We start from the raw sequence: 19,636 nt of genomic DNA, 5'->3' as shown, positions 1-19,636 counted from the left end.
AAGAGAATCAAGCATGTGTACAGGGGCATAAACGCAGCAGTGATAGGATTGGAGAGGTTCGGTGAGCAAATGAAGACCCTTTGAAGTCATATTGCATGGTACCCATTCCACGGGTTTCAACTACCCAGGTTTAAGGTATTCTTCCTTCAGGTAAAACATGCATGTGGAACCTAGAGTATGATCAACCATGTGATTGGGAGACGTGTTCAAATATGTCTCAGTTTTCGTACCCTGGTACTCGGGTGCAACATTCCAGACGCTTTACTAACACCCTCCCGACTTGGAGAGTCAGTCCCTTTAACCTCCTGTTTGGCCCAGTTTGCAATTTCTGTGGAAGATGAACAGGAATAGCGAGAACCAATGAGAGACTAGCTGGAGGTGTCTGGACGGGCAAATTTAACTCTCATTTCCCACCAGGAAGAGGAATTAACCAAAGGCTCAGCGTGCCGTGCCGGAACCAGATTAGGGCCTGAAGCCATCCTGCGGTGTTGCGGCCAGCTCAAAAGAAAGCGAGTTGAAGAAAGGAGCTCAGGGGCACTGTAATTCACAAACCTGCAGAGTTATAAATGACAGCTATCGTCCAAAAATATACTGAAGTAAGGCTGCCAAGAGGACTTGAAAGCGGGGCAGAATTGCAGGAAACCGATTTCAGGAGGTAGACTGGAATTGCATTGAAAGCATAGGAAAAGAGGCAGAACGTCCACAATGATGCACTTGGCCAAAAAGGGCGTATGCGTTTTTTCCTGAATATATTCAGGAAAAAACGCATACGCCCTTTTTGGCCAACCAAGCAAGCTTGCAAAGGAAATCTGCACTACAATGAAGTCTCACTTCCCCGCGGTCAAAAGGGCCATCTGAAAAAAGTGTAAAATCCAGAAAGGCAGGACAGGCCATGGAGAACTGGGAGCCTTGTTATGCTGATGGGCGGGATGTAAATTGCCAACAGACACTCGGGAGAAGTGTATGGTGTTTCCTGAAACATCTAAAAAACAAAGCAACAGAGCCTAGGGCACTTCCACTTATGGTCCTATAGCTTAGGGAAATTAAAATCAAAAAGACACAGCCACCCCAAACATTGGGACGCCTCTGTTTACAAGAACCTCGTGTACAGTACAAGTTCAACATCGCAGAAAGTGAAAAATGGATAAAGAAGTTGTGGTATTTACTTACAAAGCAATATCACTCAGCAATGAAATCTATGTCATCAGGCCCTTAGCAGCACAATGAGTGGATTCAGGTATGATGATTCTAACTGAAATAAGTCACACAGAAAAAGAAACATCATAAGATATCAGTAATACATGGAATGTAAACTTGGCTACACAGGAACTGAATTACAGAACAGAACAGGGTCTCAAATTTAGAAAACCAACTTATGCTTGCTTAAGGGGAAAGGTGAGTTGGGGTGCTGCATAAAACCAGAGATTGAAATGAGCACAGATAAAGTTCCTTAAGCCAAATATGGAATAGACAAGAGCTACTCCTTGCTCAACGAAATGGACTCAACACCGCATATTAAATGCCTAAGAATGTACCTGACTAGTAAGTATCTTAAAACCTATGGATTGCTATGTCTCCGAAAGAGAATCAAGCATGTGTACAGGGGCATAAACGCAGCAGTGATAGGATTGGAGAGGTTCGGTGAGCAAATGAAGACCCTTTGAAGTCATATTGCATGGTACCCATTCCACGGGTTTCAACTACCCAGGTTTAAGGTATTCTTCCTTCAGCTAAAACATGCATGTGGAACCTAGAGTATGATCAACCATGTGATCGGGAGACGTGTTCAAATATGTCTCAGTTTTCGTACCCTGGTACTCGGGTGCAACATTCCAGACGCTTTACTAACACCCTCCCGACTTGGAGAGTCAGTCCCTTTAACCTCCTGTTTGGCCCAGTTTGCAATTTCTGCGGAAGATGAACAGGAATAGCGAGAACCAATGAGAGACTAGCTGGAGGTGTCTGGACGGGCAAATTTAACTCTCATTTCCCACCAGGAAGAGGAATTAACCAAAGGCTCAGCGTGCCGTGCCGGAACCAGATTAGGGCCTGAAGCCATCCTGCGGTGTTGCGGCCAGCTCAAAAGAAAGCGAGTTGAAGAAAGGAGCTCAGGGGCACTGTAATTCACAAACCTGCAGAGTTATAAATGACAGCTATCGTCCAAAAATATACTGAAGTAAGGCTGCCAAGAGGACTTGAAAGCGGGGCAGAATTGCAGGAAACTGATTTCAGGAGGCAGACTGGAATTGCATTGAAAGCATAGGAAAAGAGGCAGAACGTCCACAATGATGCACTTGGCCAAAAAGGGCGTATGCGTTTTTTCCTGAATATATTCAGGAAAAAACGCATACGCCCTTTTTGGCCAACCAAGCAAGCTTGCAAAGGAAATCTGCACTACAATGAAGTCTCACTTCCCCCCGGTCAAAAGGGCCATCTGAAAAAAGTGTAAAATCCAGAAAGGCAGGACAGGCCATGGAGAACTGGGAGCCTTGTTATGCTGATGGGTGGGATGTAAATTGCCAACAGACACTCGGGAGAAGTGTATGGTGTTTCCTGAAACATCTAAAAAACAAAGCAACAGAGCCTAGGGCACTTCCACTTATGGTCCTATAGCTTAGGGAAATTAAAATCAAAAAGACACAGCCACCCCAAAGTTTGGGACGCCTCTGTTTACAAGAACCTCGTTTACAGTACAAGTTCAACATCGCAGAAAGTGAAAAATGGATAAAGAAGTTGTGGTATTTACTTACAAAGCAATATCACTCAGCAATGAAATCTATGTCATCAGGCCCTTAGCAGCACAATGAGTGGATTCAGGTATGATGATTCTAACTGAAATAAGTCACACAGAAAAAGAAACATCATAAGATATCAGTAATACACGGAATGTAAACTTGGCTACACAGGAACTGAATTACAGAACAGAACAGGGTCTCAAATTTAGAAAACCAACTTATGCTTGCTTAAGGGGAAAGGTGAGTTGGGGTGCTGCATAAAACCAGAGATTGAAATGAGCACAGATAAAGTTCCTTAAGCCAAATATGGAATAGACAAGAGCTACCTCTTGCTCAACGAAATGGACTCAACACCGCATATTAAACGCCTAAGAATGTACCTGACTAGTAAGTATCTTAACACCTATGGATTGCTATGTCTCCGAAAGAGAATCAAGCATGTGTACAGGGGCATAAACGCAGCAGTGATAGGATTGGAGAGGTTCGGTGAGCAAATGAAGACCCTTTGAAGTCATATTGCATGGTACCCATTCCACGGGTTTCAACTATCCAGGTTTAAGGTATTCTTCCTTCAGGTAAAACATGCATGTGGAACCTAGAGTATGATCAACCATGTGATCGGGAGACGTGTTCAAATATGTCTCAGTTTTCGTACCCTGGTACTCGGGTGCAACATTCCAGACGCTTTACTAACACCCTCCCGACTTGGAGAGTCAGTCCCTTTAACCTCCTGTTTGGCCCAGTTTGCAATTTCTGCGGAAGATGAACAGGAATAGCGAGAACCAATGAGAGACTAGCTGGAGGTGTCTGGACGGGCAAATTTAACTCTCATTTCCCACCAGGAAGAGGAATTAACCAAAGGCTCAGCGTGCCGTGCCGGAACCAGATTAGGGCCTGAAGCCATCCTGCGGTGTTGCGGCCAGCTCAAAAGAAAGCGAGTTGAAGAAAGGAGCTCAGGGGCACTGTAATTCACAAACCTGCAGAGTTATAAATGACAGCTATCGTCCAAAAATATACTGAAGTAAGGCTGCCAAGAGGACTTGAAAGCGGGGCAGAATTGCAGGAAACCGATTTCAGGAGGTAGACTGGAATTGCATTGAAAACATAGGAAAAGAGGCAGAACGTCCACAATGATGCACTTGGGCAAAAAGGGCGTATGCGTTTTTTCCTGAATATATTCAGGAAAAAACGCATACGCCCTTTTAGGCCAACCAAGCAAGCTTGCAAAGGAAATCTGCACTACAATGAAGTCTCACTTCCCCGCGGTCAAAAGGGCCATCTGAAAAAAGTGTAAAATCCAGAAAGGCAGGACAGGCCATGGAGAACTGGGAGCCTTGTTATGCTGATGGGCGGGATGTAAATTGCCAACAGACACTCGGGAGAAGTGTATGGTGTTTCCTGAAACATCTAAAAAACAAAGCAACAGAGCCTAGGGCACTTCCACTTATGGTCCTATAGCTTAGGGAAATTAAAATCAAAAAGACACAGCCACCCCAAAGTTTGGGACGCCTCTGTTTACAAGAACCTCATTTACAGTACAAGTTCAACATCGCAGAAAGTGAAAAATGGATAAAGAAGTTGTGGTATTTACTTACAAAGCAATATCACTCAGCAATGAAATCTATGTCATCAGGCCCTTAGCAGCACAATGAGTGGATTCAGGTATGATGATTCTAACTGAAATAAGTCACACAGAAAAAGAAACATCATAAGATATCAGTAATACACGGAATGTAAACTTGGCTACACAGGAACTGAATTACAGAACAGAACAGGGTCTCAAATTTAGAAAACCAACTTATGCTTGCTTAAGGGTAAAGGTGAGTTGGGGTGCTGCATAAAACCAGAGATTGAAATGAGCACAGATAAAGTTCCTTAAGCCAAATATGGAATAGACAAGAGCTACCTCTTGCTCAACGAAATGGACTCAACACCGCATATTAAATGCCTAAGAATGTACCTGACTAGTAAGTATCTTAAAACCTATGGATTGCTATGTCTCCGAAAGAGAATCAAGCATGTGTACAGGGCCATAAACGCAGCAGTGATAGGATTGGAGAGGTTTGGCGAGCAAATGAAGACCCTTTGAAGTCATATTGCATGGTACCCATTCCACGGGTTTCAACTACCCAGGTTTAAGGTATTCTTCCTTCAGCTAAAACATGCATGTGGAACCTAGAGTATGATCAACCATGTGATCGGGAGACGTGTTCAAATATGTCTCAGTTTTCGTACCCTGGTACTCGGGTGCAACATTCCAGACGCTTTACTAACACCCTCCCGACTTGGAGAGTCAGTCCCTTTAACCTCCTGTTTGGCCCAGTTTGCAATTTCTGCGGAAGATGAACAGGAATAGCGAGAACCAATGAAAGACTAGCTGGAGGTGTCTGGACGGGCAAATTTAACTCTCATTTCCCACCAGGAAGAGGAATTAACCAAAGGCTCAGCGTGCCGTGCCGGAACCAGATTAGGGCCTGAAGCCATCCTGCGGTGTTGCGGCCAGCTCAAAAGAAAGCGAGTTGAAGAAAGGAGCTCAGGGGCACTGTAATTCACAAACCTGCAGAGTTATAAATGACAGCTATCGTCCAAAAATATACTGAAGTAAGGCTGCCAAGAGGACTTGAAAGCGGGGCAGAATTGCAGGAAACCGATTTCAGGAGGTAGACTGGAATTGCATTGAAAGCATAGGAAAAGAGGCAGAACGTCCACAATGATGCACTTGGCCAAAAAGGGCGTATGCGTTTTTTCCTGAATATATTCAGGAAAAAACGCATACGCCCTTTTTGGCCAACCAAGCAAGCTTGCAAAGGAAATCTGCACTACAATGAAGTCTCACTTCCCCGCGGTCAAAAGGGCCATCTGAAAAAAGTGTAAAATCCAGAAAGGCAGGACAGGCCATGGAGAACTGGGAGCCTTGTTATGCTGATGGGCGGGATGTAAATTGCCAACAGACACTCGGGAGAAGTGTATGGTGTTTCCTGAAACATCTAAAAAACAAAGCAACAGAGCCTAGGGCACTTCCACTTATGGTCCTATAGCTTAGGGAAATTAAAATCAAAAAGACACAGCCACCTCAAAGTTTGGGACGCCTCTGTTTACAAGAACCTCGTTTACAGTACAAGTTCAACATCGCAGAAAGTGAAAAATGGATAAAGAAGTTGTGGTATTTACTTACAAAGCAATATCACTCAGCAATGAAATCTATGTCATCAGGCCCTTAGCAGCACAATGAGTGGATTCAGGTATGATGATTCTAACTGAAATAAGTCACACAGAAAAAGAAACATCATAAGATATCAGTAATACACGGAATGTAAACTTGGCTACACAGGAACTGAATTACAGAACAGAACAGGGTCTCAAATTTAGAAAACCAACTTATGCTTGCTTAAGGGTAAAGGTGAGTTGGGGTGCTGCATAAAACCAGAGATTGAAATGAACACAGATAAAGTTCCTTAAGCCAAATATGGAATAGATAAGAGCTACTCCTTGCTCAACGAAATGGACTCAACACAGCATATTAAATGCCTAAGAATGTACCTGACTAGTAAGTATCTTAAAACCTATGGATTGCTATGTCTCCGAAAGAGAATCAAGCATGTGTACAGGGGCATAAACGCAGCAGTGATAGGATTGGAGAGGTTCGGTGAGCAAATGAAGACCCTTTGAAGTCATATTGCATGGTACCCATTCCACGGGTTTCAACTACCCAGGTTTAAGGTATTCTTCCTTCAGCTAAAACATGCATGTGGAACCTAGAGTATGATCAACCATGTGATCGGGAGACGTGTTCAAATATGTCTCAGTTTTCGTACCCTGGTACTCGGGTGCAACATTCCAGACGCTTTACTAACACCCTCCCGACTTGGAGAGTCAGTCCCTTTAACCTCCTGTTTGGCCCAGTTTGCAATTTCTGCGGAAGATGAACAGGAATAGCGAGAACCAATGAGAGACTAGCTGGAGGTGTCTGGACGGGCAAATTTAACTCTCATTTCCCACCAGGAAGAGGAAATAACCAAAGGCTCAGCGTGCCATGCCGGAACCAGATTAGGGTCTGAAGCCATCCTGCGGTGTTGCGGCCAGCTCACAAGAAAGTGAGTTGAAGAAAGGAGCTCAGGGGCACTGTAATTCACAAACCTGCAGAGTTATAAATGACAGCTATCGTCCAAAAATATACTGAAGTAAGGCTGCCAAGAGGACTTGAAAGCGGGGCAGAATTGCAGGAAACCGATTTCAGGAGGTAGACTGGAATTGCATTGAAAGCATAGGAAAAGAGGCAGAACGTCCACAATGATGCAGTTGGCCAAAAAGGGCGTACGCGTTTTTTCCTGAATATATTCAGGAAAAAACGCATACGCCCTTTTTGGCCAACCAAGCAAACTTGCAAAGGAAATCTGCACTACAATGAAGTCTCACTTCCCCCCGGTCAAAAGGGCCATCTGAAAAAAGTGTAAAATCCAGAAAGGCAGGACAGGCCATGGAGAACTGGGAGCCTTGTTATGCTGATGGGCGGATGTAAATTGCCAACAGACACTCGGGAGAAGTGTATGGTGTTTCCTGAAACATCTAAAAAACAAAGCAACAGAGCCTAGGGCACTTCCACTTATGGTCCTATAGCTTAGGGAAATTAAAATCAAAAAGATACAGCCACCCCAAAGTTTGGGACGCCTCTGTTTACAAGAACCTCGTTTAACGTACAAGTTCAATATCACAGAAAGTGAAAAATGGATAAAGAACTTGTGGTACTTACGTACAATGCAGTATCACTCAACAATGAAATCTATGTCATCAGGCCCGTAGCAGCATAATGAGTGGATTCAGGTACGATGATTCTAACTGAAATAAGTCACACAGAAAAAGAAACATCATAAGATATCACTAATACACGGAATGTAAACTTGGCTACACAGGAACTGAATTACAGAACAGAACAGGGTCTCAAATTTAGAAAACCAACTTATGCTTGCTTAAGGGGAAAGGTGAGTTGGGGTTCTGCATAAACCAGACATTGAAATGAGCACAGATAAAGTTCCTTAAGCCAAATATGGAATAGCAAGAGCAACTCCTTGCTCAATGAAATGGACTCAACACCCCATATTAAACGCCTAAGAAGGTACCTGACTAGTAAGTATCTTAAAACCTATGGATTGCTATGTCTCCAAAAGAGAATCAAGCATGTGTACAGGGGCATAAACGCAGCAGTGATAGGATTGGAGAGGTTCAGTGAGCAAATGAAGACCCTTTGAAGTCATATTGCATGGTACCCATTCCACGGGTCTCAACTCTCCAGGTTTAAGGTATTATTCCTTCAGCTAAAACATGCATGTGGAACCCAGAGTATGATCATCCGTGTGAACGGGAGACATGTTCAAATATGTCTCAGTTTTCCTCCCCTGGTACTCGGGTGCATCATTCCAGACGCTTTACTAACACTCTCCGCACTTGGAGAGTCAGCACCTTTAAGCTCCTGTTTGGCCCAGTTTGCAATTTCTGCGGAAGATGAACAGAAATAGGGAGAACCAATGAGAGACTAGCTGGAGGTGTCTGGACGGGCAAATTTAACTCTCATTTCCCACCAGGAAGAGGAAATAACCAAAGGCTCAGCATGCCGTGCCGGAACCAGATTAGGGCCTGAAGCCATCCTGCGGTGTTGCGGCCAGCTCAAAAGAAAGCGAGTTGAAGAAAGGAGCTCAGGGGCACTGTAATTCACAAACCTGCAGAGTTATAAATGACAGCTATCGTCCAAAAATATACTGAAGTAAGGCTGCCAAGAGGACTTGAAAGCGGGGCAGAATTGCAGGAAACCGATTTCAGGAGGTAGACTGGAATTGCATTGAAAGCATAGGAAAAGAGGCAGAACGTCCATAATGATGCACTTGGCCATAAAGGGCGTATGCGTTTTTTCCTGAATATATTCAGGAAGAAACGCATACGCCCTTTTTGGCCAACCAAGCAAGCTTGCAAAGGAAATCTGCACTACAATGAAGTCTCACTTCCCCCCGGTCAAAAGGGCCATCTGAAAAAAGTGTAAAATCCAGAAAGGCAGGACAGGCCATGGAGAACTGGGAGCCTTGTTATGCTGATGGGCGGGATGTAAATTGCCAACAGACACTCGGGAGAAGTGTATGGTGTTTCCTGAAACATCTAAAAAACAAAGCAACAGAGCCTAGGGCACTTCCACTTATGGTCCTATAGCTTAGGGAAATTAAAATCAAAAAGACACAGCCACCCCAAAGTTTGGGACGCCTCTGTTTACAAGAACCTCGTTTACAGTACAAGTTCAACATCGCAGAAAGTGAAAAATGGATAAAGAAGTTGTGGTATTTACTTACAAAGCAATATCACTCAGCAATGAAATCTATGTCATCAGGCCCTTAGCAGCACAATGAGTGGATTCAGGTATGATGATTCTAACTGAAATAAGTCACACAGAAAAAGAAACATCATAAGATATCAGTAATACACGGAATGTAAACTTGGCTACACAGGAACTGAATTACAGAACAGAACAGGGTCTCAAATTTAGAAAACCAACTTATGCTTGCTTAAGGGTAAAGGTGAGTTGGGGTGCTGCATAAAACCAGAGATTGAAATGAGCACAGATAAAGTTCCTTAAGCCAAATATGGAATAGACAAGAGCTACTCCTTGCTCAACGAAATGGACTCAACACCGCATATTAAACGCCTAAGAATGTACCTGACTAGTAAGTATCTTAAAACCTATGGATTGCTATGTCTCCAAAAGAGAATCAAGCGTGTATACAGGGGCATAAACGCAGCAGTGATAGGATTGGAGAGGTTCGGTGAGCAAATGAAGACCCTTTGAAGTCATATTGCATGGTACCCATTCCACGGGTTTCAACTACCCAGGTTTAAGGTATTCTTCCTTCAGCTAAAACATGCATGTGGAACCTAGAGTATGATCAACCATGTGATCGGGAGACGTGTTCAAATATGTCTCAGTTTTCGTACCCTGGTACTCGGGTGCAACATTCCAGACGCTTTACTAACACCCTCCCGACTTGGAGAGTCAGTCCCTTTAACCTCCTGTTTGGCCCAGTTTGCAATTTCTGTGGAAGATGAACAGGAATAGCGAGAACCAATGAGAGACTAGCTGGAGGTGTCTGGACGGGCAAATTTAACTCTCATTTCCCACCAGGAAGAGGAATTAACCAAAGGCTCAGCGTGCCGTGCCGGAACCAGATTAGGGCCTGAAGCCATCCTGCGGTGTTGCGGCCAGCTCAAAAGAAAGCGAGTTGAAGAAAGGAGCTCAGGGGCACTGTAATTCACAAACCTGCAGAGTTATAAATGACAGCTATCGTCCAAAAATATACTGAAGTAAGGCTGCCAAGAGGACTTGAAAGCGGGGCAGAATTGCAGGAAACCGATTTCAGGAGGTAGACTGGAATTGCATTGAAAGCATAGGAAAAGAGGCAGAACGTCCACAATGATGCACTTGGCCAAAAAGGGCGTATGCGTTTTTTCCTGAATATATTCAGGAAAAAACGCATACGCCCTTTTTGGCCAACCAAGCAAGCTTGCAAAGGAAATCTGCACTACAATGAAGTCTCACTTCCCCGCGGTCAAAAGGGCCATCTGAAAAAAGTGTAAAATCCAGAAAGACAGGACAGGCCATGGAGAACTGGGAGCCTTGTTATGCTGATGGGCAGGATGTAAATTGCCAACAGACACTCGGGAGAAGTGTATGGTGTTTCCTGAAACATCTAAAAAACAAAGCAACAGAGCCTAGGGCACTTCCACTTATGGTCCTATAGCTTAGGGAAATTAAAATCAAAAAGACACAGCCACCCCAAAGTTTGGGACGCCTCTGTTTACAAGAACCTCGTTTACAGTACAAGTTCAACATCGCAGAAAGTGAAAAATGGATAAAGAAGTTGTGGTATTTACTTACAAAGCAATATCACTCAGCAATGAAATCTATGTCATCAGGCCCTTAGCAGCACAATGAGTGGATTCAGGTATGATGATTCTAACTGAAATAAGTCACACAGAAAAAGAAACATCATAAGATATCAGTAATACACGGAATGTAAACTTGGCTACACAGGAACTGAATTACAGAACAGAACAGGGTCTCAAATTTAGAAAACCAACTTATGCTTGCTTAAGGGTAAAGGTGAGTTGGGGTGCTGCATAAAACCAGAGATTGAAATGAACACAGATAAAGTTCCTTAAGCCAAATATGGAATAGATAAGAGCTACTCCTTGCTCAACGAAATGGACTCAACACCGCATATTAAATGCCTAAGAATGTACCTGACTAGTAAGTATCTTAAAACCTATGGATTGCTATGTCTCCGAAAGAGAATCAAGCATGTGTACAGGGGCATAAACGCAGCAGTGATAGGATTGGAGAGGTTCGGTGAGCAAATGAAGACCCTTTGAAGTCATATTGCATGGTACCCATTCCACGGGTTTCAACTACCCAGGTTTAAGGTATTCTTCCTTCAGCTAAAACATGCATGTGGAACCTAGAGTATGATCAACCATGTGATCGGGAGACGTGTTCAAATATGTCTCAGTTTTCGTACCCTGGTACTCGGGTGCAACATTCCAGACGCTTTACTAACACCCTCCCGACTTGGAGAGTCAGTCCCTTTAACCTCCTGTTTGGCCCAGTTTGCAATTTCTGCGGAAGATGAACAGGAATAGCGAGAACCAATGAGAGACTAGCTGGAGGTGTCTGGACGGGCAAATTTAACTCTCCTTTCCCACCAGGAAGAGGAAATAACCAAAGGCTCAGCATGCCGTGCCGGAACCAGATTAGGGCCTGAAGCCATCCTGCGGTGTTGCGGCCAGCTCAAAAGAAAGCGAGTTGAAGAAAGGAGCTCAGGGGCACTGTAATTCACAAACCTGCAGAGTTATAAATGACAGCTATCGTCCAAAAATATACTGAAGTAAGGCTGCCAAGAGGACTTGAAAGCGGGGCAGAATTGCAGGAAACCGATTTCAGGAGGTAGACTGGAATTGCATTGAAAGCATAGGAAAAGAGGCAGAACGTCCACAATGATGCACTTGGCCATAAAGGGCGTATGCGTTTTTTCCTGAATATATTCAGGAAGAAACGCATACGCCCGTTTTGGCCAACCAAGCAAGCTTGCAAAGGAAATCTGCACTACAATGAAGTCTCACTTCCCCCCGGTCAAAAGGGCCATCTGAAAAAAGTGTAAAATCCAGAAAGGCAGGACAGGCCATGGAGAACTGGGAGCCTTGTTATGCTGATGGGCGGGATGTAAATTGCCAACAGACACTCGGGAGAAGTGTATGGTGTTTCCTGAAACATCTAAAAAACAAAGCAACAGAGCCTAGGGCACTTCCACTTATGGTCCTATAGCTTAGGGAAATTAAAATCAAAAAGACACAGCCACCCCAAAGTTTGGGACGCCTCTGTTTACAAGAACCTCGTTTACAGTACAAGTTCAACATCGCAGAAAGTGAAAAATGGATAAAGAAGTTGTGGTATTTACTTACAAAGCAATATCACTCAGCAATGAAATCTATGTCATCAGGCCCTTAGCAGCACAATGAGTGGATTCAGGTATGATGATTCTAACTGAAATAAGTCACACAGAAAAAGAAACATCATAAGATATCAGTAATACACGGAATGTAAACTTGGCTACACAGGAACTGAATTACAGAACAGAACAGGGTCTCAAATTTAGAAAACCAACTTATGCTTGCTTAAGGGGAAAGGTGAGTTGGGGTGCTGCATAAAACCAGAGATTGAAATGAGCACAGATAAAGTTCCTTAAGCCAAATATGGAATAGACAAGAGCTACTCCTTGCTCAACGAAATGGACTCAACACCGCATATTAAACGCCTAAGAATGTACCTGACTAGTAAGTATCTTAAAACCTATGGATTGCTATGTCTCCAAAAGAGAATCAAGCGTGTATACAGGGGCATAAACGCAGCAGTGATAGGATTGGAGAGGTTCGGTGAGCAAATGAAGACCCTTTGAAGTCATATTGCATGGTACCCATTCCACGGGTTTCAACTACCCAGGTTTAAGGTATTCTTCCTTCAGCTAAAACATGCATGTGGAACCTAGAGTATGATCAACCATGTGATCGGGAGACGTGTTCAAATATGTCTCAGTTTTCGTACCCTGGTACTCGGGTGCAACATTCCAGACGCTTTACTAACACCCTCCTGACTTGGAGAGTCAGTCCCTTTAACCTCCTGTTTGGCCCAGTTTGCAATTTCTGCGGAAGATGAACAGGAATAGCGAGAACCAATGAGAGACTAGCTGGAGGTGTCTGGACGGGCAAATTTAACTCTCATTTCCCACCAGGAAGAGGAATTAACCAAAGGCTCAGCGTGCCGTGCCGGAACCAGATTAGGGCCTGAAGCCATCCTGCGGTGTTGCGGCCAGCTCAAAAGAAAGCGAGTTGAAGAAAGGAGCTCAGGGGCACTGTAATTCACAAACCTGCAGAGTTATAAATGACAGCTATCGTCCAAAAATATACTGAAGTAAGGTTTCCAAGAGGACTTGAGAGCGGGGCAGAATTGCAGGAAACCGATTTCAGGAGGCAGACTGGAATTGCATTGAAAGCATAGGAAAAGAGGCAGAACGTCCACAATGATGCACTTGGCCAAAAAGGGCGTATGCGTTTTTTCCTGAATATATTCAGGAAAAAACGCATACGCCCTTTTTGGCCAACCAAGCAAGCTTGCAAAGGAAATCTGCACTACAATGAAGTCTCACTTCCCCCCGGTCAAAAGGGCCATCTGAAAAAAGTGTAAAATCCAGAAAGGCAGGACAGGCCATGGAGAACTGGGAGCCTTGTTATGCTGATGGGCGGGATGTAAATTGCCAACAGACACTCGGGAGAAGTGTATGGTGTTTCCTGAAACATCTAAAAAACAAAGCAACAGAGCCTAGGGCACTTCCACTTATGGTCCTATAGCTTAGGGAAATTAAAATCAAAAAGACACAGCCACCCCAAAGTTTGGGACGCCTCTGTTTACAAGAACCTCGTTTACAGTACAAGTTCAACATCGCAGAAAGTGAAAAATGGATAAAGAAGTTGTGGTATTTACTTACAAAGCAATATCACTCAGCAATGAAATCTATGTCATCAGGCCCTTAGCAGCACAATGAGTGGATTCAGGTATGATGATTCTAACTGAAATAAGTCACACAGAAAAAGAAACATCATAAGATATCAGTAATACACGGAATGTAAACTTGGCTACACAGGAACTGAATTACAGAACAGAACAGGGTCTCAAATTTAGAAAACCAACTTATGCTTCCTTAAGGGTAAAGGTGAGTTGGGGTGCTGCATAAAACCAGAGATTGAAATGAGCACAGATAAAGTTCCTTAAGCCAAATATGGAATAGACAAGAGCTACCTCTTGCTCAACGAAATGGACTCAACACCGCATATTAAATGCCGAAGAATGTACCTGACTAGTAAGTATCTTAAAACCTATGGATTGCTATGTCTCCGAAAGAGAATCAAGCATGTGTACAGGGGCATAAACGCAGCAGTGATAGGATTGGAGAGGTTCGGTGAGCAAATGAAGACCCTTTGAAGTCATATTGCATGGTACCCATTCCACGGGTTTCAACTACCCAGGTTTAAGGTATTCTTCCTTCAGCTAAAACATGCATGTGGAACCTAGAGTATGATCAACCATGTGATCGGGAGACGTGTTCAAATATGTCTCAGTTTTCGTACCCTGGTACTCGGGTGCAACATTCCAGACGCTTTACTAACACCCTCCTGACTTGGAGAGTCAGTCCCTTTAACCTCCTGTTTGGCCCAGTTTGCAATTTCTGCGGAAGATGAACAGGAATAGCGAGAACCAATGAGAGACTAGCTGGAGGTGTCTGGACGGGCAAATTTAACTCTCATTTCCCACCAGGAAGAGGAATTAACCAAAGGCTCAGCGTGCCGTGCCGGAACCAGATTAGGACCTGAAGCCATCCTGCGGTGTTGCGGCCAGCTCAAAAGAAAGCGAGTTGAAGAAAGGAGCTCAGGGGCACTGTAATTCACAAACCTGCAGAGTTATAAATGACAGCTATCGTCCAAAAATATACTGAAGTAAGGTTTCCAAGAGGACTTGAAAGCGGGGCAGAATTGCAGGAAACCGATTTCAGGAGGCAGACTGGAATTGCATTGAAAGCATAGGAAAAGAGGCAGAACGTCCACAATGATGCACTTGGCCAAAAAGGGCGTATGCGTTTTTTCCTGAATATATTCAGGAAAAAACGCATACGCCCTTTTTGGCCAACCAAGCAAGCTTGCAAAGGAAATCTGCACTACAATGAAGTCTCACTTCCCCCCGGTCAAAAGGGCCATCTGAAAAAAGTGTAAAATCCAGAAAGGCAGGACAGGCCATGGAGAACTGGGAGCCTTGTTATGCTGATGGGCGGGATGTAAATTGCCAACAGACACTCGGGAGAAGTGTATGGTGTTTCCTGAAACATCTAAAAAACAAAGCAACAGAGCCTAGGGCACTTCCACTTATGGTCCTATAGCTTAGGGAAATTAAAATCAAAAAGACACAGCCACCCCAAAGTTTGGGACGCCTCTGTTTACAAGAACCTCGTTTACAGTACAAGTTCAACATCGCAGAAAGTGAAAAATGGATAAAGAAGTTGTGGTATTTACTTACAAAGCAATATCACTCAGCAATGAAATCTATGTCATCAGGCCCTTAGCAGCACAATGAGTGGATTCAGGTATGATGATTCTAACTGAAATAAGTCACACAGAAAAAGAAACATCATAAGATATCAGTAATACACGGAATGTAAACTTGGCTACACAGGAACTGAATTACAGAACAGAACAGGGTCTCAAATTTAGAAAACCAACTTATGCTTCCTTAAGGGGAAAGGTGAGTTGGGGTGCTGCATAAAACCAGAGATTGAAATGAGCACAGATAAAGTTCCTTAAGCCAAATATGGAATAGACAAGAGCTACCTCTTGCTCAACGAAATGGACTCAACACCGCATATTAAATGCCGAAGAATGTACCTGACTAGTAAGTATCTTAAAACCTATGGATTGCTATGTCTCCGAAAGAGAATCAAGCATGTGTACAGGGGCATAAACGCAGCAGTGATAGGATTGGAGAGGTTCGGTGAGCAAATGAAGACCCTTTGAAGTCATATTGCATGGTACCCATTCCACGGGTTTCAACTACCCAGGTTTAAGGTATTCTTCCTTCAGCTAAAACATGCATGTGGAACCTAGAGTATGATCAACCATGTGATCGGGAGACGTGTTCAAATATGTCTCAGTTTTCGTACCCTGGTACTCGGGTGCAACATTCCAGACGCTTTACTAACACCCTCCTGACTTGGAGAGTCAGTCCCTTTAACCTCCTGTTTGGCCCAGTTTGCAATTTCTGCGGAAGATGAACAGGAATAGCGAGAACCAATGAGAGACTAGCTGGAGGTGTCTGGACGGGCAAATTTAACTCTCATTTCCCACCAGGAAGAGGAATTAACCAAAGGCTCAGCGTGCCGTGCCGGAACCAGATTAGGGCCTGAAGCCATCCTGCGGTGTTGCGGCCAGCTCAAAAGAAAGCGAGTTGAAGAAAGGAGCTCAGGGACACTGTAATTCACAAACCTGCAGAGTTATAAATGACAGCTATCGTCCAAAAATATACTGAAGTAAGGTTTCCAAGAGGACTTGAAAGCGGGGCAGAATTGCAGGAAACCGATTTCAGGAGGCAGACTGGAATTGCATTGAAAGCATAGGAAAAGAGGCAGAACGTCCACAATGATGCACTTGGCCAAAAAGGGCGTATGCGTTTTTTCCTGAATATATTCAGGAAAAAACGCATACGCCCTTTTTGGCCAACCAAGCAAGCTTGCAAAGGAAATCTGCACTACAATGAAGTCTCACTTCCCCCCGGTCAAAAGGGCCATCTGAAAAAAGTGTAAAATCCAGAAAGGCAGGACAGGCCATGGAGAACTGGGAGCCTTGTTATGCTGATGGGCGGGATGTAAATTGCCAACAGACACTCGGGAGAAGTGTATGGTGTTTCCTGAAACATCTAAAAAACAAAGCAACAGAGCCTAGGGCACTTCCACTTATGGTCCTATAGCTTAGGGAAATTAAAATCAAAAAGACACAGCCACCCCAAAGTTTGGGACGCCTCTGTTTACAAGAACCTCGTTTACAGTACAAGTTCAACATCGCAGAAAGTGAAAAATGGATAAAGAAGTTGTGGTATTTACTTACAAAGCAATATCACTCAGCAATGAAATCTATGTCATCAGGCCCTTAGCAGCACAATGAGTGGATTCAGGTATGATGATTCTAACTGAAATAAGTCACACAGAAAAAGAAACATCATAAGATATCAGTAATACACGGAATGTAAACTTGGCTACACAGGAACTGAATTACAGAACAGAACAGGGTCTCAAATTTAGAAAACCAACTTATGCTTCCTTAAGGGGAAAGGTGAGTTGGGGTGCTGCATAAAACCAGAGATTGAAATGAGCACAGATAAAGTTCCTTAAGCCAAATATGGAATAGACAAGAGCTACCTCTTGCTCAACGAAATGGACTCAACACCGCATATTAAATGCCGAAGAATGTACCTGACTAGTAAGTATCTTAAAACCTATGGATTGCTATGTCTCCGAAAGAGAATCAAGCATGTGTACAGGGGCATAAACGCAGCAGTGATAGGATTGGAGAGGTTCGGTGAGCAAATGAAGACCCTTTGAAGTCATATTGCATGGTACCCATTCCACGGGTTTCAACTACCCAGGTTTAAGGTATTCTTCCTTCAGCTAAAACATGCATGTGGAACCTAGAGTATGATCAACCATGTGATCGGGAGACGTGTTCAAATATGTCTCAGTTTTCGTACCCTGGTACTCGGGTGCAACATTCCAGACGCTTTACTAACACCCTCCCGACTTGGAGAGTCAGTCCCTTTAACCTCCTGTTTGGCCCAGTTTGCAATTTCTGCGGAAGATGAACAGGAATAGCGAGAACCAATGAGAGACTAGCTGGAGGTGTCTGGACGGGCAAATTTAACTCTCATTTCCCACCAGGAAGAGGAATTAACCAAAGGCTCAGCGTGCCGTGCCGGAACCAGATTAGGGCCTGAAGCCATCCTGCGGTGTTGCGGCCAGCTCAAAAGAAAGCGAGTTGAAGAAAGGAGCTCAGGGGCACTGTAATTCACAAACCTGCAGAGTTATAAATGACAGCTATCGTCCAAAAATATACTGAAGTAAGGCTGCCAAGAGGACTTGAAAGCGGGGCAGAATTGCAGGAAACCGATTTCAGGAGGTAGACTGGAATTGCATTGAAAGCATAGGAAAAGAGGCAGAACGTCCACAATGATGCACTTGGCCAAAAAGGGCGTATGCGTTTTTTCCTGAATATATTCAGGAAAAAACGCATACGCCCTTTTTGGCCAACCAAGCAAGCTTGCAAAGGAAATCTGCACTACAATGAAGTCTCACTTCCCCCCGGTCAAAAGGGCCATCTGAAAAAAGTGTAAAATCCAGAAAGGCAGGACAGGCCATGGAGAACTGGGAGCCTTGTTATGCTGATGGGCGGGATGTAAATTGCCAACAGACACTCGGGAGAAGTGTATGGTGTTTCCTGAAACATCTAAAAAACAAAGCAACAGAGCCTAGGGCACTTCCACTTATGGTCCTATAGCTTAGGGAAATTAAAATCAAAAAGACACAGCCACCCCAAAGTTTGGGACGCCTCTGTTTACAAGAACCTCGTTTACAGTACAAGTTCAACATCGCAGAAAGTGAAAAATGGATAAAGAAGTTGTGGTATTTACTTACAAAGCAATATCACTCAGCAATGAAATCTATGTCATCAGGCCCTTAGCAGCACAATGAGTGGATTCAGGTATGATGATTCTAACTGAAATAAGTCACACAGAAAAAGAAACATCATAAGATATCAGTAATACACGGAATGTAAACTTGGCTACACAGGAACTGAATTACAGAACAGAACAGGGTCTCAAATTTAGAAAACCAACTTATGCTTGCTTAAGGGTAAAGGTGAGTTGGGGTGCTGCATAAAACCAGAGATTGAAATGAGCACAGATAAAGTTCCTTAAGCCAAATATGGAATAGACAAGAGCTACTCCTTGCTCAACGAAATGGACTCAACACCGCATATTAAATGCCTAAGAATGTACCTGACTAGTAAGTATCTTAAAACCTATGGATTGCTATGTCTCCGAAAGAGAATCAAGCATGTGTACAGGGGCATAAACGCAGCAGTGATAGGATTGGAGAGGTTCGGTGAGCAAATGAAGACCCTTTGAAGTCATATTGCATGGTACCCATTCCACGGGTTTCAACTACCCAGGTTTAAGGTATTCTTCCTTCAGCTAAAACATGCATGTGGAACCTAGAGTATGATCAACCATGTGATCGGGAGACGTGTTCAAATATGTCTCAGTTTTCGTACCCTGGTACTCGGGTGCAACATTCCAGACGCTTTACTAACACCCTCCCGACTTGGAGAGTCAGTCCCTTTAACCTCCTGTTTGGCCCAGTTTGCAATTTCTGCGGAAGATGAACAGGAATAGCGAGAACCAATGAGAGACTAGCTGGAGGTGTCTGGACGGGCAAATTTAACTCTCATTTCCCACCAGGAAGAGGAATTAACCAAAGGCTCAGCGTGCCGTGCCGGAACCAGATTAGGGCCTGAAGCCATCCTGCGGTGTTGCGGCCAGCTCAAAAGAAAGCGAGTTGAAGAAAGGAGCTCAGGGGCACTGTAATTCACAAACCTGCAGAGTTATAAATGACAGCTATCGTCCAAAAATATACTGAAGTAAGGCTGCCAAGAGGACTTGAAAGCGGGGCAGAATTGCAGGAAACCGATTTCAGGAGGTAGACTGGAATTGCATTGAAAGC

This window comes from Pseudorca crassidens, chromosome 4 (assembly GCF_039906515.1).
Source record: "Pseudorca crassidens isolate mPseCra1 chromosome 4, mPseCra1.hap1, whole genome shotgun sequence".
NCBI classification, from domain to species: Eukaryota; Metazoa; Chordata; class Mammalia; order Artiodactyla; family Delphinidae; genus Pseudorca; species Pseudorca crassidens.
This window is presented reverse-complemented; position numbering follows the sequence as displayed.